General features: G+C 34.1%; 1 protein-coding gene and 1 long non-coding RNA gene across 51 annotated transcripts in view; both read left to right on the top strand.

The window, feature by feature from the left end:
* Nucleotides 1–26,673, top strand: part of magi2a (membrane associated guanylate kinase, WW and PDZ domain containing 2a) — a 332,684-nt gene that overhangs the window by 146,844 nt on the left and 159,167 nt on the right. The window lies entirely within an intron of this gene.
* LOC147844719 (uncharacterized) lies at nucleotides 11,758–16,102 on the top strand. The gene is made up of 3 exons (XR_015483195.1): nucleotides 11,758–14,036; nucleotides 14,127–14,987; nucleotides 15,058–16,102. It is a non-coding gene; the product is annotated as an uncharacterized LOC147844719 (long non-coding RNA).

Below are 26,673 nucleotides of genomic sequence, written 5' to 3'. Positions count from 1 at the left end.
TCACTGAGTTCGGAATTTTAATCCCTTCTGCCTCTATTATATCCATTGTCAATTGTTACTGGTCAACGTAGGCAAAAATAATGGCTTAGAATGTAATTAATACTCAGCAACAGCGCCACCTCCTGGCTGGCTCGCCACTTTGTAACGGGTATTAAACCTTAAAGGACCAAACAATTAAAATCAGAAGATTACTAAGAACGGGAAAGGAGGTAGTGGTGATGCTGAGTAACTTACAGAGACAAAAAGGTATGTTGCACAACGTTGTTCTGTATTAAATACACACACAAAAGAAATAACAATAAAATAAACACTAATTAAAAATATACCCCGGGTGCACCCTTTATATGACGTTGTAAATTTGGTTAAATTCACAATTAAAACAAATAGATGAGAGTTCAAATGAATCAACAATTTCCAAATTGTTTTGTTACATGTAACCAAATAAAATTTTTCCAAATATATCAAGTTTCAAATCCAGGAAGATCAAAATAAAATAAATGAATTATTTACTTCCAACTGTCTTTTGGGTACTCACAAAATGTCCTCCTCTTGAAAAAAAAAGAGAAACAGTCTTAAGGATCAAATCCTCTTACTTGAGTGAAGGGAAATAGTAGAAAAAGCAAGTGTCCTTTTTCCCTAGAAATCAGTCCTTTCCTGTAGGTCCACTGAAACTGCACTTGGGAGGCTCGCCATCAACCGAGAATCGCAAGAATTCCAAAATCCAGCAACGATAAAAAAACCTGGCCTGTTCTTCTAATGTATTCTTTTTTTAATTCCTATCAGGTACACGTGACCACAGTGATGTCTGTGAGCGAGTCAAAATGCATCCATCGCGCTCAAATCAGCATATATCTACTCAATCCCTCGCCATCCTCGTGCTATAGACTTATATTTTTAACATTATATTGGTTTTAAAAGTTTTAACTTATGTATTTTTGCTATATTTACTTTATAATCACTCGGTTTTCCTTTCTGTCACGCTGTGTGTCTCTTCCGATGCTTTAGTAATATCCGCAACCACAAGGGGGCGGAGATGAGCATCCAGCGCTCTCATTTGCTGACTTAAGACTGCTGACAGCCTGACACCCAATCAGAGAATTATAACTCACATATACATGTTTTAACATTTTTTATACATTTTATTTTAATACTTATTTTAGCATCAACACTTTAACACTTTAATAATGATGATGAGGTGTATATTTATTTATTATTTTATCTGTTTTTATTTAATTTTATTTGTCTTATCTATTTTATCTGTCTAATCTGTTTTATTTACACCCATTCATTATTTTATGGGGGTTACATGTGTGTAAAGTCTTGCAGGTGCAGCTCCAGTAGTGTCTGGCTGTACGAGTGAGCTTGGCTCTCTGTAATGCTAATAAGAACATCAGACAGGCTGATCACCCCCCAACACCCCCCCCCCCCCCCCCCCCCCCCGAATGCTCTCCACACAGGAGCTTCTCACACCACTGCACTCACAGCTGAACCACTGAGACACTGACACAGAGAAAGAAGCTCCAATTCAACTCGCAAAATAGAGATCTGAATGATCGAACTCTATGGAGAAGAGAGAAAGCAGAATAAAATTTAATTCCAAGAAGAATCCAAAACACATTGTTTCAAATAATAGTTCACCTAAAATTAAAAATGTTACTATTCGTTATATAAACTATTCACCCCCATATCAGTTTTAGTCTTTTTTACTGCTCAAATACTCAGAGAACATAACAGATATGTTGAGTATTAAAAAATTTAATTGATGTTTATTATTTATTTATTGTTTTTTACCTCATCCATTAATTAAATCACGACAGTTTATATTGCAAATAGTATTGTAATAATGGTTTTGTATTTACATGGACATTTGTTTGTTTTTTATTAAATTTTATTTCAATTTTATAAATGTTTAGTAAATGTATTATTTTGTAAATTATTTAAGCATTAATTTTTATTGTATTGCATCAATTTAAAACATTCCGTCTCTGGTTTATAAAAGCCCCACACATTTCACAATATTTTTTTTTTATGCTAATTACAATAGCAAATTCATAATATGGCTGGTGCAAAATATACAATTTGTTCTCACGATGGGCTTCCGTCATTTACATAAGCAGTATTAAAATAAAATAAATGAATAAATAAAATATATAGAACATGTACATTTATTATAAATTATTATATTTTTGAGGAATGCTTGTTTGTATATCAGTGGATTAATAAAGGGGGTCGCACACCGGATGGCATTTTAGTTTAGAATTCTAAATATAAATTTAAGGGTAAGCACTCGGAGGAAACCCATGCGAACACGTAGAGAACATGCAAGTTCCACACAGACACGCCAAGCTGGGACTCGAACCAGCGACCTTCTTGCTGTGAGTCGACAGTGCTAGCCACTGTGCTGCCCAGTCTGCTGGGGAGACTGTTGCACTAAAAAAAACTAATACATTTTTTTTTTTTAATTAGGGCTGCAACTAACTATTATTTCAATAAACGATTAATCTGTTGATTATTTTTTGATTAACCGATGAATCAGATTTTTTTTAAAACAAGAAAAGCATTAATTTCCAGCCCTTTATTCAAAAATGCTATAAAATGTTTTATAATAATAATTATAATAAAATAAAAAAGTAAGTAGTTTTGCCCTATTTTCAATTCAAAAATCAAAAAAAAAAATCATAAATCAAGATACGTACTAGACACATGAAATAGCATAAGAAATTTTGTCATGTTTTCTGAACAAAAAACGCCTCAAAATTAAATGTTTGTGTGCTTAAAACAAGCAAAATTATTTGCCAATGGGGTAAGAAAAATATTCCCAATGAGAAAAACTCTCAAACAGAAGTTAAGCATCACTTAATTTTCTCATGCCATTTTTTTTTTTTTTAGATATTTGTACTGGAAACAAGAAAAAATGACTAAGTAAGAAAAGCTTTTTTGCAGTGTAGCTATAAATGACAACAGATAAAAAAATGAATGATCAAAAAAAGGCGAGTGAATAAAAACGTGTCTTTAGTCTTGCAATGCAAAGTGCACAGTAATTATACCACCGCTGCTTTTCTACTGTTATCAACTCTTTCACTGCTGAGTTTAAAAGATTATATCTGGAACCAGGAGTGAGTTTTGTTAGGCTATCATTACTTTAGAACGTTCACCCTTAATGTTTCCGTGGCGACACGTCATGTTTGTCACGTGACACACCCCAGCCACAATAGCGCTTTATGACAAATGTATCCCTTCTATTATGCTTTTCAGTTTTGACACAAAATATTCACTCGCTTGCTCAACATGTCATTAACTACCTGATATTCCAAATCACAAAAACATGTTTATGTTCTATAGCATGAAATGGGCGTCGACATGTTTACTTTCTTCTGCGCGCATACCTCAGTCATAAAAGCAGAACATGCAGGATTCAGAACCTAAATTCACTAGTTACTCCCCAAATACATGCAAGCAAGTGGCTGGTGAACTTAGAGAAGAATAGATTCAACTTTATAGTTACTTTCACTATGTGTATCTAACATGAATAATACACATCAGCAAATTATATTTGAATGGATCGTTAGACTTCAATATGCTTTCTTTTGTGTTTTACAAACTCTAAATGTATTGTTTTACTAGTAGTTGTGTGTACATGTCTAAAACACTGCACAATTGTGATTAATATGACACGTCTTTCTCTGGCTCTGCGCCAGCCAATGCGCCAAAGCTCAGTTTGAACTTTTAAGTTGCTGCTCTAAAGGTTAATAAGCTTACGCTAACTTGTAATGCTTGTTCAGCTGGATAATGAGTAAAACATCAGCACCAGGGACTTTACAGTCATCACTTCAAAACGCAACAAAAGTAGGATTCTGTAGTGATTTACTCTCCTGTTGAAGCCCCTTCCGCTTCATTCCTGTCTATGAGGCGCCAAACTCTGTATCAGTGCGCGAGAGAGACCGTGTTCACTTCGCTCCGTGCTAAATTAAAGTATTTTTAATAATCAAACGTCTCTGTGTCGCGCGACACAACGAATCGATTATTAAATTTGTCGCCAACGCTTTTAGTAATAAATTTTTATCGATTTTATCGATTCGTTGTTGCAGCCCTAGACACAATACATCTAGGAATTCTATAACAAAATTTTAGGGGTTTTAAAAACTTTGACTTTTCCAAACAGCAGTAAACCTTGAAACCGGTTATTGTGCCATGCCTAGTTGAATGCAACTTTATGGCAAACACGATACCTACCAAGGAAACCAAATAATATACCAAAAACTATTCTGAATTGTGCTAAACCGTACTGCTCAGGGAAAAGCCATGAAACTGAAAATTTAAATGTTGAGAGTAAAGCGAACTAATTGGTTGTAGTTTTTCATGTTTGAAAGTAAATTTAACTCAGTAATAATAGAATGATAGTCTTTCTTGTTTTAGTTGTTCCTAAGAGAAGACTTACCTAGCCGCTTGTGTTTTCACAACAGTTTCCACTCTCTTTTTAAAATCCTTTTGGTCTTATTTTAAATCTTTTTCTGTTTCTTCTTATGTCAGTCAATCAAAATATTGATCTGTGGGATCAGTCTAATCTGTGATTTAGTCTTTTTTTTTCTCTCTTGTTTTTAGGACTATACCTGTTCTCACTCTCAAGAGAAATCTCTAATGAATTGATTGATGATATTAAATGAAACGTGTAGCAACTGTATGAAGGATTGCAGAAACAGCTGCAGTGGTTTGAATACTACTTTATTTTAAAGAAATCATCATATGTTGAACTATATATTTCCAAATATACAAAAAATTGCTTAAAATATGTTTGCTAAAAAAAAATAACAATAAAAAAAATATTTATATATAATATATATATATATATATATATATATATATATATATATATATATATATATATATATATATATATATATATATATATACACACACACACACACACAAGTTTATGATGTTCAGAGATATTAGTAACATCAGTAATTAGTAACATTAGTAACATTTAGGTGAGACAAATATAATGTGTGCGACAGATCAAAGATGAGGCAGGAATCGATTGTAAATTTAAGCATTTTTTACTCAGTGGTTTAAACAAATGATTTAACAATAATGATGGAAAAAAAGAAATAAACATGTACAATATTCATTTTAAACAAAAACAATGATTGTAAGCCAAATCAAAGAAATTACCAAAACAAAAAAAAATCCTTAAGTCTAACATCTAAACTAAACATCATAATGATGATGAACAGATAACTGACCCAATAAGCAACCTACTGTAAGAGTGAAGTGAGGAGGGTGAGGAAAATAAATACACTTAAAACTAACATGAACCATAACAATATATATATTTTAAATCATTCAAAATGTATTAACTTATTATTTAGAGTTTTTTTTTTTGCTATTTAAAGAAAATACAGTAACTTATTATTTAAAGAAAATCTTTACTTTATATCTCAAATATTTCAAGCAAATAACATTTAAAATCAAAAATAAAAAACATTGCTACTGTAATAGAAGCAAAGAAATCACAGCTATATTTGTATAGCTGTACATAGTTTGCAAAAGTAATATTTTTTTAGAGTACAATTATTGTCAAATATCATTATTTATTTATTTATTTATTCATTTGTTTATTTATTTTAATATATAGATGTAAAGGTTCTGTTGTAAAGTTAGGAATGTTTTTCTCCCCATTAAAATACATTATAAAATAAAGCATATGCATACGATTTAAATTAAATACATTGTTTATGTTTAGAAATTGATATTTGTTGAACCTCACTCAAAATACATTAAGAAAATGTTAAAACATGCGTTTATCCAAAAAATATTTTGCTGTACCTTACATTTTGATTTTATGAAGCTCGCTTCTGAAATACACAGACAGGTCTAAAAGTAAACAAAGAAGGCCAAAGACAAAAGGCTCAGATCTGGGATGATACTGTGAAGGTGGGTAGTTGAACAGCGTGACACTGACTTTGCTCCTGGAGGCCTCTGTGGTGCCCTCAGCAGGGTACTTAACTCTAAAGTCAAGATCTCTCACAGTCAACAGCACGAGCGACCCTGGAGAGCAGCCACGGTCAGAGGGACACTTACACACTGCCAAGTGTTCTTGACTATCAGAGAGAAGAAGAGGTGAGGGGTAAAGAGTGAGATAGAGGACAAAGTGAAACAAAAACTGGGAAAAAATAAGATGGAGCAGTAGTGATGTTTAGCTGTGAGAGATTGAGGTACTAGATTAACTGGAAAGTTCAATTAAAAGAGTGGAAAATCTGCACTAAAACTCTTAAAAATGAAGAGTTTTTTTACAAAGAGGTGTTTGACCTTTAGAACAGAACATGTTGAACTTCAACCTAAAAAGGTCAAATAAGGTCATGTAAAATTTAGCAGGTCTATTGTAACCATTGTATTAAAGTTATGTCTAACTCGTTATAATCTGTGTTATTTTGTTACTTTTTAAAAGTGTTAAAATGTTAAATAGAAAATGCATTTGCTTTAATAAATTGTAAATTTTTGATGATTGATTATAAGCAAGTTTGGCATGCTGTCCCGGGAGAGAGCCCTGAGCCCAAAAGGTCCTTGAGCCCTGGGCTTCCTCCCGTTTGCAGGGCGAGAAGGGAGCTTTGAGCTCAGGTAGATCTCAACAACTCCCCCCTTGATAAGAGCTAATGACTAAAATGAATGCTATGAAGAGATATGCTGCAGGGTGAGAGTTTGACTGTAGTGCTAAATTTAGATTGATCAATTCACTTGTAGTGCATGTTTTTGGAATGTAGGAGGAAACCGGAGAACCCGGGAAAAACCCATGCGAACACGGGAAGAACATGCAAACTATGCACAGAAACGACCGCCAGCCTGTTAAAGGACTAGAACCGGTGACGTTCTTGCTGTGAGGCAACAGTGCTGACCACTGGGCCACCGAGCCGCCCTATAAAGGGAAAGGTGGAGAAGTAGAGGTGGAAGGGTTTTTTTTCAAATCGAAGATGGCTGTAGTGAGAAACCCTGGCACTTTATAGTGGGTTAGGACTGGCCTGATTGGTGGATCATACGTAGCTAATGCAGAACCAGCCGTGTTCAATCATAATCACGTGATCCTCTCGAAATTAGTTTATAAATAAACTTCACTAAATGAGGATATACACACTGCATATTGTATGTGTAAAGCAAGTTTTGTGATTATTTACTCACCCTTCAAATTGTTCGTATTGTATGTGAGTGAATGAGCGTGTATGGATGTTTCCCAGTAATGGGTTGCAACTGGAAGGGCATACGCTGTGTAAAACATATGCTGGATAAGTTGGCGGTTCATTCCGCTGTGGCGACCCCTGATTACTAAAGCCGAAAAGAAAATGAATGAATAAATGAATACCCATCCTTCATTTGTATTCAAAAGAAGATATTTTGAAAAAGGTTGCAAATCAGTAGTAATTGCCTTCCACAGTATTAGTTTTCCTTCTATGGATGTCAATGGTTACTGGTTTCTAACATTCTTCAAAATATCTATCTATATGCTTCTCAAACAGGTGTGTAATTACTTGAGGATACTACAACTAAACAGTGAGTAAATTTGAATTTTGAGATGAACCATCCCTTAAATATTATCTTAAATAATATTTTAGCAAAAATAGAACTCACAGCAGAAAATAGCAATCTTTTAGTGGAATGTTTCAGTTCTGGACTTCCTATCTTGTGATTTTTTGTAACCAGTCATTTCAAAGCCTAATTCTTCTCTGTGTTAAATCACTGCCACATAGAGGGAATATTATTTAAAAAGAGGATAAATTGATTCCTGCTAGTAAAAGAAATGCAGAGGTAAATTTCAGCCCACCTTTCACAGGCTGCATTCGGATTGCTGAATAGAGTCTCTTTCTCTGAGGTGTGAAATGAGATGGAAAATTAGACGAACGGATGTGAATATTTTTTTTCTCTTTTCTCTTCGTGTCTGAAAGCGCTCGTCTGCTCGCAGAGTCATATGTTCCTTTTTTTTCATGTAAGTGGGTTTAAGTGGAAGATGAATCAGCTCTTGGCCTCGTGTGTCAGGCGTAAAGATGAAGAGTGTGTGTTACTGTGTAGTCATCTGTGCGCCAAGCTCGCCTTCAATGCCTTTTGTTTTCAGCTGTATTTGTTTTGTGGATTATGATGCTTTTGTTTATTGTCACGTACAGTACTATATCTCTTTGCATCTAAGTGGAATTTGCAAGCTTTCCTTGTTAAAAGTAGCTTTGGTTCATTTGAAATTACAATTGAATCCCAATTCAAAAAAACAACACTTTTTAAAGTGAAATATATGGAAGTCATGTGAATTGTGGTTTTTGACATTTTCATATTGAAGTTTTTCAAATGACCGTTTTTACAGGGAAATGTTTCACAAGTGTTCCACCTATTTTATATGTGATTTTAATGTGTAATAGCACTCATTTTAGGCTCATTTGGTTTTATTGTAAGTTGAGAGCACTTTTGTGAACCATTTCCAGTTCACAATTAGAACTGAATCAGATTGAATTCTACAAAATGAGGTACTTAAATCCAATCACAGTAAATATATTCTTTGAATAATGGCTTGTGAATTTCAGGATGAAAAATGGCTTAAGTTTTTTTTTGACAATACTATATTGTGACTTGAGCACACATTTGATTAAGTGGCAACATTCCACTCTCCCTCGTGAAGCTAATACGGAAGTAACTGAATCTGCAGTTCTTCAAAATTCTGCTATAGGCCTGACTCCATAATAGAGCACATTTCTATTGACCACAATGTTAAAATGGCTAACTTTACGGCAGAAAAAAAAGATGCTTACAGCCTGGTACAAAATACTATTTTGACTTCATGACAAGGGGTGTACATTTTATTGTAACTCATCCTTTTCATTTATATTAAGTCTCTATTATTGAGGGCATGGACACTTGAGTGACAGCTAGGTCTCGCTGCTCACCGTGATGTCATTCCAGCTGAGTAGCCGCTGAACTTGCCTTATACATTGTATTTTTTTGTTTATTTTTTTTTAATGTGGCTACACACAGTCAGTTGCCTTTTGGAATTATTTCATATATTTATCAGATAATATAGCATGCTGTGCACTTAATTGTGCTCACAAACCATTTAAGTGGCCTCCATTTCTCAGGTGAGTGAAATTATTATATATTTATATACCATAACCTTAAATGTATTTGTTTTATTTAAGATTATTTATAATTTTTTAGACCTGTAATGCACTCTAAAATCTGACAGATTGATTAGCTTTAAGCTATAGAACAGTCATCTGAAATGTTGCCATACAGTGTTATGCCTGAATTTTATAACTAGCACAGGCTATATATGAAGTATTTAGAAGTAGTTAGCTTTTTCCTCCTGTAGAAAAACATCATAAGAGCATCGTTTAGTGTCTCAATGTATTACAACATGTTTTTTAAAAGCCCTTTATTGAAATAGTAAACAACCAAGCACAGGTGGTCAGATAATGAAGTATTCATCGTTTCTTCCAAAGAAAAGCCTGTCTAAGCAAAATGCTAGCAGGCATCTGTAGCTCCACTTAAGCTGCGCCTCTTTGCCCTTTTTTGATTCCTCCGGTTGGCAGCCTCATTTGCGCTTTTTAGAAACCTACGGGTGATGTCACAAATATACATCCATATTTTTTACAATGCTTCTGATATGTATTTCACAAGTTTTACATATAAAAAGTGTTTATTGTGTAAGTATAAATATCACTAACATTTATAAGAACAATAATTGTAGTCTTTTTATAAAAAAATATACATGTGTGGTTCTGATGTGAAATATATGTGAAATTTGAATAAAATAAACATACACTGTTGATGTATGACTGTTCACACTGTTAATTTTTGTAAAATACACAACATTCAACTTTAATATGAACCAAATTTTACTGTAGGACATTTTTTGTGGTATGTTACTGTATTTTAAAGTTCCATTTTGAAAATGACTGTATTTTACAGTAAAGATATACATACAATTCTGTAAATAAATATACAAGATGAATTGTGCTTTAAATGCAAATACAGTATATTACAGTAATTGATACAGTGAGTTACTGGCAAACTGCTGCCAGCAAGTTATTCTAGATTCTACAGGAAATTGTTAACAGTGTCAGCATAACTTTGAATAATATTTCACATTGAAAAGTGACCAGTTTTTTTATTAACCTAATTTAATTTAATTGTATTTTAATTTTATTTATTTATTTATTTATTTAATATTTTTTATATAAATCATTTTAAATTGGATCTCTTCAGTCAACCAGTTCACCCTCAGGTAAGCTACCAGATAAATAAAACTGATAATTCTGAAAACAAAAGTAAAGAAAACCAAACAAAGCAACAAATTGCATTATGCATTAGATCTGGATAAGGATTTATTTGTTGCATTCACATATCGTTTGCAGTCAATAGGGAAAGTTGTTGTGTGAAAATTATAAGGTTAAAGTAAAATATTTTCATTTTTGCACAAATACACGTTAATCTGAAGTGATATAAATACAAAGGAAAGTCAGAGGGAGTAAATGCTGAGTCAAGAGAGCTATAAACTGAAAGGGGCGCATTGTCCTTGCTGTGAAAAGAACTGAAGGATGAGTGAATGAAATAGAAAGGTCGGTATATTGAAGCAGGGTTAGCCACTTGTCATGAAGAGGCAGGAACCTTGTGAAACCGTAAGGATTAAAGGTCAGCCACGATACGCCTCATCACTTGCTGCCAATCGCTCACTTATATGCCCTGTCAGTCAAGCAGACCAATCTGATGTGGGCCTTAGCCATGTTTGTTTTTTTTTTTTATTCTGGCCAAGAACTAAACATTTGGACAGAAAGGGATTGACTGTGAAAATTGAGCTTTCTGTCTGTCCATTTAAAGCCAATAAGCACGGTTAAGATTTAATGGATGTTTTTGCACCTCCCCCAATAGCTTAAAAACTATTTTTTTTCCATAATTGTTTTTTATTTCGTGTTATGTGAACACAAAAAGAAAACACGCTGTAGATGATTAGCATACATGAAAAATACATGAAATAAATAAAAATCAGGTTGTTGAATAATAATATTGATAACAATGCCAACAACAATAATAGTGACAAAAAAGGAAAAACTGAAGAATGAATATGTGACAAAGACATACTAAAACAAATTATATATATATATATATATATATATATATATATATATATATATATATATATATATATATATATATATATAGACAGACAACACTTATTTAAATATTAATACATGGATCAGTTTATTACATCCATCCTGAAGAAGCATAAAGTGCTAAGCATAAGTGTAAATGTGTGAGTGCACATTTAAAAATGTAATAAATAATTTAAGAATCACTCAGCTCTTACTGTCAATTTTTTAATGTATGTCACTGAATGTCATCTGTACATGCAAAGGTTGATGTCAATTTTTTTTTTTACATTATAGCTTCAAAATATATCTCGACACAACTCTTTTTGTATCTTTAGTCGAGTTTAATTATAGTTGAGCCATAATGTATAATATTTTAATATTATAACATTTGTTTAAATATTATTACGTGTCAGTTTATTTTTTTTATTGCGTATTAACAAACTGTGCGTATGTGTGATGTAATTATTTGACATTAAAAACTTGCAAATTGTCAAAACATAGCCATTTTAATATTGTTTTTCATTTACACACTGAAGGTTTAATCATAACTTAAAATTGTACTGAGATTTAAAAGTTACATTTCCTCTTTTCACTCTATTTTCTCTCTCTATTCTGTCTTGTCATTTTAAATTATAGTGTAATTTAGCAATTTCATTTAAAAAGCAAGAGGTAAATGCAAGTCACACTACTTTCCAGCCACGTAGAATAATATCCATTCATCTTTAACCACTTATAAGCTCATTTGTTGTTCATAAAATTTCCTCATGGGAATTTCTTAAAAGCTTTTTCAAAGAAAAACAACCAGAACCAAATGACCAATAAATGGTCAGTTGTTAAAGATTTGAAAGTTACTGTTATTCTCACTTGATGGATGAAGGATGACGTTCTGCGTAGCATTATGTCCTTTATAAATTTGTCTATAAAAGCTTCAAAAGCCATCTGTTTAGCAATTGACTCAACGCTGCCAATAAAAAGCCGTTCTGAAATTATGCTAATTGATTCTAAAGGATTCAACTAAACCTCATCTGCATGTCCTGTTTGATAGTTTCTATGTTTTTGGCTTGAGCTCCCCTGATTCATTCAAACCCAATTCATTTCGCAGACACTGTAATCCTGTCATAATGCAAATTTTTTGTGGCTAGTCCTAACTGAGATGAATAATGTTTCAGAGTCATTTTAATCTTGGGTGAATAGGGCTTAAGTGCAAACACATAAAACAAGCGCTTTACTCATATCGGCCGATTACGCTTGACTTGGTGCCTGAAGGTTCCGGCAGAGACATGTGCCTGTTGTTTTAGTGATTTTATGTTAGTTCGGTTCATGTGTGTGTGCATGCATCTAACCTAAGGGGACGTGATGAGATCCGACTCATTTTTTTCTCTTGCTGGCAGACGCACCAGTGCACGGACTGATCCCTTTATTTACATAATCTGTTTTATTAAAAGGACAATTCACCCTAGGATAACACTTCTCTCATTTTATGCCCTTATGTAGTCCCCACTGAGCAGTACGCTACAATACTTTACACATTTATGTCTGTTTCCACTCTCAGAACTACCAACATTGGGAAGAGTACTGTACCACTTGTTATCATACCACTTTCATCAGTGCGTAGCTCCAAAAGGGTGAGGCTAGACTTGCTTCTGAATACTATTGGTTGGTTCAGAGAGAATTATCACTTGTGTGTGCAACAAACCAGGGACACAAAATTCACAGAAAGCTTAATTTTTAAATATGCAGTCTAGACATGACACCATAATACAATGATGGCATTTGGTCATGAAATATGGTCGACTCAAGTTTCAGAAAAATGTGTATTCTTATGACATGCCAAGAAACAAGAATAGGATCTGCTGATGTCCTTCATTGTTGTTTACAGCACTATTTGAAATAATGAAATTTAGTGGGAAAAGGCACAATATGTGATGTTTTTTTTTTTTTTTTTGGCAATGTTTTTGCCTTAATAACTTACGAAAAAGGGTACTGTCGGTAGTGGAAACTCACAACTGATCTGTGTGACCAGTACCAAAGTCCCTTTCAAGGAAAGTGTGTTCTCTGCTGCAAAATTTGCAATGCCTCCGGGCAGTTCATCCAAGACCAAGTCCTACTGTGTCTAAATAAAAATATGAAGAAAGCCTGCTGAGCTCATAGTAAAATGACAAGCAAAATCTGAAATGACCTGCCCTATTATTTTTGTTGCTTAAGTTCTAATTACATTTAAAATGTTTATATGTTATTGATCAAAGATTAACAAGTATTTAATTTATGTGTTTTAAGTATTTTAGTTCATGGTTGTTTTAATGGTAACCAGAGAAGACATCCTTACAAAAGTTGAAAGAATACAAACAAAACTCAAGACAAAAACTGAGGAATGACACTGGAAAGGCATAATGCATACAATGTAAAAAATTATATGATCAGTTAGTCATGACAACATATGTTTTTAGTTTATTGTAACATGTTAAACTAAATTAATCATGTTCTAACTTATTTTATTAAGTTATGCAAGCTATTTTAAGTCAGTTTAACGTAATATAAGTTCAATTGACTCATAAGGTTAATTCGGTTAAACGTAAAAGCTTAAGGCAACCAGGATTTGTATAAACAACTGTTTATACAACAGTTCTGTCTAGTTCTCGAATCTGATTGGCTGATAGCCATGATATATTTAAGTAATATCAGCAACTGTACAGCCTCTTTACCCTTTGTGTATTACTCCGCCCGCATACAGCCAGCAAAAAGCACTCACTACAGATCTAAAGTTTAAGAGATGCTTGCTCAGCTGTTTAACTGTCACCTTATGATTTGAATCCAACACGGAAGAAAGTAGTTCCTCATACAAAAGGGTTTTTGAGACTCTCCATGTTTGATTTTGTTTTTATATATACAATTATGCCATCAAACTGTTGTATAAATGCAATATCACACTCGTAGCAGTGCGATATGGCTGTATATCGGCCTGCAGCCTCATGCCAACGCACGCCTCCCACCAGTGCCGATATACAGCCATATCGCACTGCTACTCGTGTGATATTGCTCATATATATATGCATCACTAAGACAGTCTCCTTTTAGTTCATCCTAGAACCTTTTTTTAAATAGTGTATTTGTGGACTACATTGGAGGAAAAAAAGCATGTGCTAATCGAATAAATGTAAATGTACCAGCTCACTGAAGGGGAAGATTAGCAGTCAGTAATAATATAAATGTGTTGCGTTTCTTACACAGGCCTATTGTGTGGCTGATGGTTTTCTTTATTATTTTTTACTCTCTTTAAATCATAAGCTGTCTGTTTCTCATCTTGCAATTCCAGAGGTGGAAGTCTAAACATGACTAATAAAACTACACAATATAAATCATATTTAGAATGGCTGAACAAATAGAGAATATTCCTGTTTAATCCACACATACTCAAGCAGTTTGTGGGCATTACAGGGCCTCGTTTATCATACATTTATAGGTGTGGATTACCATTTTGGTCTATAGCAAGAATTGTATCAGTTGGTGCAGAGTTTAGATAATAAACTCAGAGCCCATAGAAAAGTATGGAAAGCTACATTAGATGTTGTCTAATGTGTAATTTCGCTGTTCTCGTGATTGGTTTTGAAAACTGACATAGTTTTAGATCTTACCTTCGATTTTTGGGACATTTATGCCATGTTGCAATTACCATAATTGCATAAATCAGCACATACTTGGAAATATGGGTTTCTATGGTGACACTTTTAATAGTAAATTAGCCTGTGTTTAATAAACAAAATTCCAGTTGCCATAGTATTTGGGTGAGCTTGATTAAGCTTGTCAATCTGCACAAAAATGTAAAGCTGTGCACAAATGCAAGCTCATTCACAATGCTCGTTAATGACAGTAAAATACTGCGGCATTTAACGGAACACCCCTCATTTAATGAGACATAGCAGGAGACATAGTGCCGCAGTAAAGGTTAACTACTCCTGTCTGAATATCGGCTAGAAAAACACTGAAAGAGGGAAAAAAGAAGACGACGACAGAAACATCAAAGTATGTTCGGCCTTATAAATGCTGAAGTGTGAACTACTTTAAACTTCAGAAATTGAGAAAGAGAGAGCAAAAGAAATAACAGCGTAACGCTTTTATCTAGACACCAACTGAAAGGGTTGAGTTATGTACTTTTACCTAGAACTTTCATGAGTAATCCCTCCTCAAAGGAGAATCCTAAAGCTTAATGAAGAGAAGATTTTAGACAACTGTACAACCCTTATGTCAATTTTTAAAGAGATAAAGACTCTGTTTTTGAAGTTCTAAAGTGTATCAATTGAGCTCAGAGGTGCCTGCATACTTTTTCATGCAGCCTGGGTAATTATTCAAGTATATTTTCATTCATTTTGTCTGTGGCATTTCAAAAACTCTTCAATAAAGCATTCTAAGCCTTGAACTAAAGTAGCCAACTCTGAGATGAATCACTGTCTTATAACATTTGATTCAAAGAAGAAAAAGCATTTCAAATTCTTAACAAAACCCCAAATGTATTTAAGATTTTTTCTTTTATTACTGAATGAGTGAATTACTCATAAAGCATTGCTTTATAGCTTATTATAAACGACGTATCTGTGCACTTGATTATTTAGTAAAAATATTTTGCCCTCATAATCTTAGATTTATCACCACAATTTTCCCTACTACCTCCAATAACCTTTTTAACGTCTATTCACATGGAATGTCCTTGTTTGTTCTTCAGTCTTTCTCCATTTTGTTTGCAATCAGTTCTCAAAGAACGAAATCATGCACTGCACTTTTTTCTTTATTTCAGGACTGCTTCAATAAGATGTCTATATCATTTGCATGGTATATGAAAAAATACTATATCTGTGGGCAATCTTAAACATTTTTAAATTTTAACTTTCCAGATTGTCAAAGATTGCCAAAAAAATGTCATCTTAAATTTAATTTCCTGTGGATTTTAAATATTACCCTGGTAAGAAGTTAGTTACATGTATTTCGCAAAAAAAAAAAAAAAAGAAGAAGAAGAAGAAATGCAACAAATTGACAGCTCACTTCTTTGTGTTTCCTCATGACTTGTATCATTTGCTTAAATTCTTCACTTCAGTTTTTGTTCTTGTGCTCTGATTCATAGTTGAACAGCCAATCAAAGCACTTTTTTCACTGATAGCGATTCCTTATGCTGAATTGGGCAAAATCCATTCGACATGAGCCCGACAATAGGCGATGTGTGAAACACACCAAACAAATTAGCCTGACACATATTCGCTATTCACAGATGGCCTGACATTGCCCAACAGTTGAACGTGTACTTTAAAGAATATTTTGGTGCTACCATGTACTACCTTTGTTTTTACAGTCCCACTCTATGTTAGGTGGTCTTCAATACTGTGTGATTGCATCTAAAAAAATTATACAATGTACTTACTGTGTTCATAATGCATTGCAGAACACTTCTGGTGCTATTGAGGTGGGATACGGGTAGGGTTGGTGATGTATGGGTAGGTTTAAGGGTGGGTTAAGGTGTAAGAGATGGTCAACAGTGTACTTAATAATGTAATTAAAAAAAAATATTCCAAATGTAATTACATGCAGATATTAATCAATCGTGAGTACAATGTAAAAAAAAAAAAACATCAACATGTATTTATTTAATAGGTACATTGCAACCAATGATTAGTATCAGTGTGAGTACGTATTAGTTAAGGCCATCAAATATAAAATGGGGCCGAAGGCGTTGACGGCATCATACCACCCCGTATTATTTGTTTTAAAGACAAAATGCAGTCATGCGTATCTCTGGCTACATAATTCACTCTCTCCAGATATGTATACGGGGCTACGTATTCACAATGAGCCAGTATTGGTTTTTACCATAGTACTTTTTTGAGTTTTTTTTTCTTTCATTTTATTTATTTATGTTTCCTGGTTGCACATACAATTTGGTGAAGGAACTGAAAATGAGACAAAAGAATATGCTGAACTTTGCTAATAGCAAAACATTATGCTCTATTTTGCCGGCTGTATTCAAAGCCCTGATAGACTCACATAAGTACATGCACTGTGAATGTGGATTTCACAGTGGATAAGCTGTAATTCTTTTCTGTTTCACATATGCTCATAAACTTTCACACTAAGCTCTACCGCCCGGCTTCCCTTCCAGCACTCAGGCCTGTTCCTCTCAGATAGGTAGAAACAGCAGGAGCAAAAGGTTTGCCAGGCTCAGACTAAATATCACCTCGGACACAAAGACTTTAATGCAGAAGTCACTCTGAATGGAAAGTGGGAAGTGAAGGGCTTCAGTGCAGACAAAACAGTAAAATGCATTTACTAGTCTTTTAGAATTCATGCTGAAATGGAAGTTTCGAGCCATAGTTGTAGTTATTTTAGTTTTAAAAGACTTTAATATATAATATGCATTAGTGTGAAGTAGCTGAATTGAAAGCTTTGGCTCTTAGAAACATTTCCAGCATGACATTACGCTCTCTCCTTTGGATCTTTATAATAATATACTTAAAATGACTTGAATGTACTTTTTATTTGACTGATTTGCTTTTAACTTAATTAAATTAGAATGTTGTTTTTGATTGGTTGATTGGTTGGTTGATTGATTCACTATAAAAATGTTGCTTCCTTAAACTTTAAATAATTTCAAGTCATTTCTACTTACTTCAATTAAACTGACTTAAAAGATGATGTTAAAAATTGTGAAATAGCTAAAGTTGTCATGTAATGGCTTTTTATAATATTTTTTTTTTACAGTTTGGTTGGTCGATTGAATTATTGATTTATTATTGCTTATTGAAGATGCCAATATGCATGGTAAAAATCAACAAAATCCAGAGAATACCAAAACTAAATTAAATGAAAAAGTAAAACTCAAACTTACTTAAACTAAAACTGAAAGAAATATTCATTAAAGCTAAATAAATAAATAAATATCTACATTACAAAATTACTAAATTAAGCCTCATTTCTCTAGCTCAAATCCTTAATAAATTCACAAATGTGGAACTTTCATAAATGTTTATCAGTGATACTGAAATAACACTCATTGTCATGGTCAGTAAAGCTGTATTTGTACAAAAATACAGACACATATGCTTTTATTATGTTGAAAACTGTAGCATTCTGCTAAACTTTTCGTTTTATTATCCACAGAATAAAGTAAGTCATTTCTGCATTGACATTGGTATAAATAAAGGCCATACTCTTCAGGTTTAGGTGAAAAATATAAATATCTCTTTAAACCCAACACTCAAACTCCAACACACACACACATTTTATTTCATTCAGAATGTTCTGCCTCATGCTTTCATGACATACAATGAAAAATGAACACACACTCATACTCTACACCATTAGTCCAGACAATCTCACCCGCCGCTTCCACAGCCGCACTGATATATGTTTGTGTGTGTGGCGATGTGATTTGTCCCTAGAAAAGAGAGATAGAGTGAGTGGAGTGACAGAGAGAAGAGTCTTCCTGTCACCGCGGCCCTCTGGGAAATGAGGAGTTGGACTGTGTGTTGACGCATCCAAATGTGTCACCTGTCAAATCTTGCCCAATGCAACGTCTTTACTCAAACGGCTGGGGCTGTTTAGACTGAGGAAGAGTGTGCACTTGATTTGGTATGATTGTCTTTTTTGAAACGCCTTCAATAACAGAACAGCACGTTCACAGAACTTTCATCATCCCGGGAGACCTTCTTTGCCACATCCATTCGGCTCTGAAAAGAACCTTTGGGATCGTAGTGCTTTTCCGAGAAGATGAAGAATGGGATTTTAGCTGCACTCTTTATCTGTCTGTTTTAATGGTTTCAGTAACTTAATATTGTTGAGATGACCAGCTTCTGCTATATTGTTATATAGAGAAGGATTTAGGCCATACTAAGTTTCAAAAGTCATCGAAAAAATACATAATTTTCAAAGTTTTGGTCACACTGAGATGGTCTTTTTAGGTAAAAAAACATGTATCTTTTTGAAAATGCTCTGAAAATTTAAAAACAATGATGCCTTTTTAGTCATGTGTCCAATTCATTCAAATAGTAGAGGACATTTACAGCAGTTGTTTTGGATATTCTCCTTTTTAAGAACATTACTGTCTTTTTGTACAGTACATATACTAGATAGCTTTTTTTTTTAAGGTCACTGAATATTTAGTCGGGGCTGTTGTTTTAGCTTGTCTACCAGTCTGCATTCTCACTTTTACAAATATTATTCCCATAAATATTTATCAGCAATTTCACCTCACTGTTGGTCTATTAAAAAAAAAAACTTTTCCTCATTATTTCTGGTGCTTTTAATCAACATCTTGTTTGCTACATTTCAAAGAGCTTGGACGTTAACACATGGTGTGGATGAGACACTGAAGTTTTAGATAAACAACTGAAAATAATAATCTAGATGATAATTGTTTTGGGGCGGCATGGTGGCTCTGTGATTTGCATTGTCGCTTCACAGCAAAGAGGTCGCTGGTTTGAGTCCCATTCTTATAAGGCATTTCTGTTTGGAGTTTGCATGTTCTCCAAGTGTTCTTGCAGGTTTCCTCTAGGTGCTTCGGTTTCCCCCATCATCCAAAGACATACGCTATAGGTAAATTGGTCATAGTGTGTGAATGTATGGGAGATTCCCAGTACTAAGTTGTTGCTGAAAGGACATCTGCTGCATAGGAATTGTTGGCGGTTCATTCCACTGTAGAGACCCATGATAAATAAGGGACTAAACTGAAGGAAAATGAATTCATGAATGAATGAATGATAATTGTTTTAGGTGAAAACACAGTTCATAAATTTATCCAGATTAGTTTAGACATAGCTTTAATTTACTAATGTGTTTTATGGATGGTCTAAGATTATTTGCTATCCCAACGAAAGATGAGAAAATTGAAATTATTTCTTTTTTTGTAACTCATGGTGGTTTTGCTGTTTGTACGAGTTGTTTTGATAAATGCATTTACTGTTTTTGGAAATTTCAATTCTGATCTGAGAAATGTACCAAAGCGACTGAGAAAAACTGTAAATTGACGTGGACGCTTTTCCTGTTTGTTGGGCCACCTACTGTATAATGGACCTCCTGTGTAATAATAAGCGCTATTGTACCTGCTTAACCTTTTCCTTTGGGAGAGAGTAATCGTGGCTTGACATTGCCCATTTGACATTGGATATAATGCCCCTATGGGCTTGCTATTATGTTACTTAGCAGCCACCTTCTTATCCAGAGAGTGCATTTATTACAGGTTCAGTCCCCCGGTGCAACCTGGGATTAAGAGGCTCGCTCAAGGGCATGATGGCGATAGGGGATCCCAGTACACCCTCATTATTAGCCTATTAGTGTTAATTGCTAACCAGTGGAGTCTGACTGCGTCAAGTGTTACATACAGATGTCCAGTTCACTTTCCTATTACCAAAAAAAAGTTAGTTCTGTGGGTTTGAATTGAAAAAAACAAGTAGTAAAACAAAAGATTCAACATTAAGACTACCATTTATTCTGACACAACAAACATACAGTATAAATGGGTTTCTGACCTTATATATATAGAACAACAAATCTGAAAAAGTTGGGACAGTATGGAAAACACAAATAAAAAACGAAAGTAGTCCTTTCCAAATTTACTTTGAATTGTTTTTTATTGCAGACAATATGAATACAAAATAATTAACGTTTTGTCTGGTCAGCTTCATTTCATTTGTAAATAAAAATCCTTTCCTATCATTCAGACCTGCAACACATTCCAAAAAAGGTTGGGCCAGGACAATTTAGGGCTAGTAATGAGGTAAATTGGTTAAATAATGATGTGATTTGAAACAAGTGATTTTAATTATTTGGTAAACATGGTGATTTTAAGTCAACAGTTGAATTTAATTATGTTTTAAAGCAGCATCCAAGAAAGGTCTAGTCCTTTAAAAGCAAAGGTGGGCTGAAGATTGCCAGTTTGCTAATAAAAATGTGAGAAAACTATTTAAATGTTTAAAAACAATGTTCCTCAAAAAAATTGGGATATTTCACTTTCAACAGTACATAACATAATAAAAGGATTTAAGCATTCCTGAAAAAGTGCAGATTAAATGTTAATCAAAGGCGGCAACACCAAGGCTCCAAAAATACAAATTTATTAAATTAAAAAGGCTGACACAGAGCGTGAAACGTTTCGAGCCACCTGGCTCTTCATCAGACAATGTTCATCACAATCAGGTGCTCCTGTTTGTACACTTCCGGATCACATGATATCCTGTATATTATGCATATGTATACATACACAATCATTCATATATAAATATACATATATACACATGAATACATGTATACACATTCATATATAGCCTATAGCTTTGATATTTCAAGTCCAATTACAAAAAATATATAAATAAATTAATAAACCATAATATTACATCACAAATTATAATAAAGAAAAAAATAAATATATATACCAGGATACACCAGACTATACAACAAAATATTGCCAAAAAACCTTTAAACCAAACCCCTAATTGAACCTTCATTCATTCATCATTCATTCATTATCTTTTCGGCTTAGTCTCTTTATTAGTCCGGGGCTACCACAACGGAATAAACCGCCAACTCATCCTGCACACTTCTACACAGCGGACGCCCCTCCAGCCGCAACCCATCTCTGGGAAACTAATTAAATTTTAAAAACTTTTTCAAAAATGATTAAAGAAAAGGACGAATGTCAAACTCCTCATTTAAACCTTTTGGAGACAATGTGTCTAAAGTGAAAATCCAGAAAGCTTCGCATTGCAACAGCAATTTGTTAAGATCACCGCCCCGACGTGGAAATTCCGGAGGAATTTCAGTGTGTAAAAGACAAGAGCGCATGCCTAAGCTGAACTACCGTGATATCCGATCCCTCAGGCAGCACTTCATCAAGAATTGGTATTTATCTATAAGCAATATCATCACATTGGCTAAGGACTACTTTGGCAAACCTTGGTAAAACTGCACTGTGCCAAACGGAAGCCCTATGTTAACAGTTTCCAGAAGTGCAGTTGATTTCTCTGGGCTCAGTATTTCAGGTATTTTCTGGGAGAAATGGGCGCCTTGTGCTCTAGTACAAAGCTGAAAGGGATCATCCAGACAGTTACTAGCAAAACTGTTAATCTAATAACTGTTAGTCTAATTGTGTTTTTCAACCTGTATATTTTGTTCCCCAATTTCTGTTAAACAGAAAAAAAGTTTTTTTTAACACATTTCTAAACATAGTAGTTTTAATAACTAATTTCTAATAATTGATTGGATTCTCTTTTCTTTGCTATGATGACAGTACATAATATTTGACTTGATATTTTTTACGATAATATATTAGATAGTATATAAGACAGTATTCAGCTTAACATGAAAGGCTTAACTAGGTTAATTAGGTTAACTAGGCAAGTTAGGGTTGTTCTCTAGACAATCGGTAAAATAAAGATTGCTTAAAGGGGCTAATAAATTTGACCTTTTAAAAAGCAGATTTTATTCAAGCTGAAACAAATCAGGACTTAAAGGAAAAAGTAATATAGGAAATATTGTGAAAAGGTCCTTGCTTTTTAAACATCATTTGGGGAATATTTGAAAAGGGGAAAAACACACAGGAGGGATAATAATTCAACAAGACTTCAAGTGTATATGTACGTTAGTTAGCATTTTTTAATCAAAAGTATTAAGTAAATAATTTTATACTGTCTGTCTGTTTTTTCAGAATTAATTGTAGCGCTTTTTTCATCTACCATGCATATGGTATAACTACCTAATGTTTAAGTGGCAAAACTTAATCCCATTCATTTGAACTAAAAAAAAAAAATCATCATTAAAAATATAGCCATTAAAGTCCCCAAAAAATGGGAGCAAGTAAACACAAACTTCAAGCAACTTTCACACACTCAGAGACGAGCAAAGGCAGACAGCATGCTGTTTTTCACCCCAATAAATCTGTTTCTCAGCACTTGAGTATAGTGTGTGTGTGTGTGTGTGTGTGTGTGTGTGTGTGTGTGTGTGTGTGTGTGTGTGTGTGTGTGTGTGTGTGTGTGTGTGTGTGTGTGTGTGTGTGTGTGTGTGTGTAAAGATGCTGTTGTCAGGAGGGATTCTGTGTCCCCAGTACTCAGAGCTCTGTGTGCACACGATAAGGAGCCTCCATTACTGCGACACAACAGCCAGGCAGGTAAACACCCTCCATACCTCCTGCACTTATCTAGAATACACACATTCACACACTCGGAAAGGTTAGCATGATTTGTTGTCATGTGTATTGAATGACGAGGCCATCAGTCTAAAGCTGTTAATGGTAAAATATGTCTTTCCAAGCATAGGCTACACATATGCAGCATTCGTTTTAAACATTGTATTGCTTATCTTCATATGTTAAGCGAAGGTGAGTGAAAATACAGGACTTATTCTGTCATATTATGCTATAACAGACATGGAAATGTGATATATGGCAGTATATGGAAATTACATGCATTATATGACACACGGTGGACGGCACTATGGTTAGCACTGTTGCCTTACAACAACAACAAGAAGGTCGCTGAATTGAATAAGCTAAATTCCCTATAGTGTATGAGTGTGTGTGTGTGTGTGTGTGTGTGTGTGTGTGTGTGTGTGTGTGTGTGTGTGTGTTAAAATAGCTATGTTTCCATCTAAAGATTAAATTAATTTTGTGCACAAAACAGGATTATTGCATAAAATATGTTCAAATAAAGCAGCGTTTCCATCCAATGAGTCAAGAGAACAAAATCGTCACTTCCTAATTAACTGGCACCAAATATCAATGCAATGCAATGAACGCATAGTGACGTTTGAAGGCGTTTGACACGAAGCACAGGTGCTCTTGACAGTTCTGGAAGTAATTAATAATATAAAAACACTAATATTGAAATGCTTAAAGTGTTTTAGAATGACGAAAAACAACATTTCAGATGTTTTACAATGTGCTCAATGAGATAATCACATGGTCTCTTATAACAAAAAATCACTTTACCTTTTTAATGCGCATACTGGAATTTGTTCGGTAAAAAATGTTTCCGTCGAAATTTATGTGGATCTTTTCTTATCGAATAAAAAGGTTATCCTACTCTAAACTTTTTTATGTGCATATCCAAAGTGTGCATACAAAAAGGTGGATGGAAACATACCTGTAGCTTGTAAAAGTGTATGGATGTTTCTCAGTACTGGGTTGCGGCTGGAAGGGCAGCCACTGTGTAAAACATATACTGGAATAGTTAGGGGTTCATTCCGCTGTGGCAACCACTGATAAATCAGAGACTTAGCCGAAGGAAAATGAATGATTGTAAACATACAAGGTCATATTTGAATTGCTCAGCATAATTGAGTACACCCCATTTTGAAAAAGAATGTCCATTTCTTCAGTGAATATATTGAATTGCATTCAAACAAAACAGATTTATATAACAGATAAATTTATTAAAATAATAGTTTTGCCACCAAATATATTTAGAAATTGAAAGAAAACACAATTAAATTCAAGCAAAATATTGCAAAACCTACATTTTTGGTTCTCCTGATTTCTCCTCTTTTTTTAAATTTGTATTTAATATTTTTCTATAACGTATAAATTTGATTGTGCTAGTTTTTGGATCGTTATCGCTAGTTATTTGTTTGATAAGCTCCAGATTTTTAATTTAAAAATATGAATTTAAAAGATAGATTTGTGAAGAGTGTTCTTAAGTTGAGCACTTTATAAGAAATATATGCAACATATATCACAGAGCAGAGATCAACATCTCATAATGCATTCTTTAACAGTAAGGAACACCTGTGAATCACAAAACCCAGCAACTGTTAATTAACAGACATACTCGTATGCTTTTTCATCATGTAACCTTGCCTTTTCATTGAAAAAACAAACAACAACAAAACATTATTTTCATTGGAATGTCTGTTTGTATGCAGGTGTAATGCTAAGCTCATACTTGCATTTAAGTTCAAAGTATTTAAAAAAAACACAACGAAAAAACACAAAGATTGTACAGTTCAGCATTAGTTAGCTACAGCATGTCAAGATAAATGACAGGGACTGTTAAAGCTTTACTCACCACAAAATATCACTAAAGCATGGTGGGTAGCTTTTTTTGAAAAATCTTTTTTCTCAAAATCCAATTCTCGTAAAAGCTATTTATGCAGGCAGAGACAAGGTCAACCGCCAAAGATCCATAAAAACCAAGTGATGTATTCATTTGGTCTCGACTCTCTTGTGAATATGAATGCAATGGCAGTGGACCTTAATGCAGGTTGCCATTGGATTTGAGATGTATGGCACATGTCGGCTGAATACATTAACCAGAGCGCTTGATACTTAATGCAATTGTTCATACATATTCCTGTTGTTTGCATTTCAGCACAAACTGAACATCACTGAGCGAGAGGAAATGGATCATGCTGATTTTTGTTTTGATAATCCATATCAGAGGGTAGAGCTGCGAATTATCAGAGGTGATCATATTAGCGTAATTGAAGAAGCGCTTCATAACTGCAGCGCCATATAATCAGAACCTTAATATCTGGCAGGGGTTTTGACTGTGCCATGCTGGATAACCCAAGCCCATAAAAAGCATGATTAGGCACAGCAGAAGTCCAAGCAAGCATGTGCGCGAGTGTGTGTGTGTGTGTGTGTGTGTGTGTGTGTGTGTGTGTGTGTATGTGTGTGTGTGTGTGTGTGTGTGTGTGTGTATGTGTGTGTGTGTGTGTGTGTGTGTGTGTGTGTGTGTGTCTAAGAGGAAAATAGAAACATAATCGGTATTTGTTTAAAAAAAAGGCCTGTTAATTCATAGATTTCTTTAGGGGTTTTGTTTATTTCTTGTTTTGCCTGTTTATTCTTTTATCTGTCATTTATGTAATTTTTTTTATAACAATTTATTAATCCATTTGTTTGTTCATCCTACATATCTGTTTAGTTCACTGATCTGCCCATACATCCATCCATCCATTCATTTATATTTTGTCTATCTGTTTGTTCATGCTCTCATACATACATCTTTCTACTCATCCATGTTTTACATTCCATTCATTTGTTCATCAAACCATCCATCCATGTATTAACCAAGGGGTGTCCAAACTCAGTCCCTGAGGGCCGGTGTCCTGCTGAGTTTAGCTCCAACTTGCTTCAATACATCTGCCAGTATGTTCCTAGTATACTTAGTAGCTGGTTCAGGTGTGTTTGATTAGGATTGGAGGGTTAACTCTCCAGGACACCAGCCCTCCAGGACCGAGTTTGGACACCCCTGTATTAACCCAACAATATCTTTGTCCATGTGTCTGTTCGTGTTTTCAAACATCCATCCATCCCCATCCATTTTCCATCCTTCCATTAATATTTCCATACATCTGTTCACTCATCTGTTTATCTACTTACCTACAGTATTAGTATATATATTATTAGTATATACTCAATTCCTCTGCTCTTCATTTTGCTATCCATCTGCCCATCGGTCAATATCTCTGTCAGTTAACACATTCATTTGTGTATGTCAATTCATCATCTGTCCATTTTTCATATTTATGTCATCCCATTGATTTCTCTAATTTTTCCATTCTATCTATCCATCAATCCAACCAA

The sequence above is a fragment of the Danio rerio genome, chromosome 4, assembly GCF_052040795.2.
Source record: "Danio rerio strain M-AB ecotype USA chromosome 4, GRCz13ab, whole genome shotgun sequence".
Taxonomy (NCBI): domain Eukaryota; kingdom Metazoa; phylum Chordata; class Actinopteri; order Cypriniformes; family Danionidae; genus Danio; species Danio rerio.
Note: the sequence above shows the minus strand (reverse complement) of the source record. Positions and strands in the feature narration are given on the sequence as shown.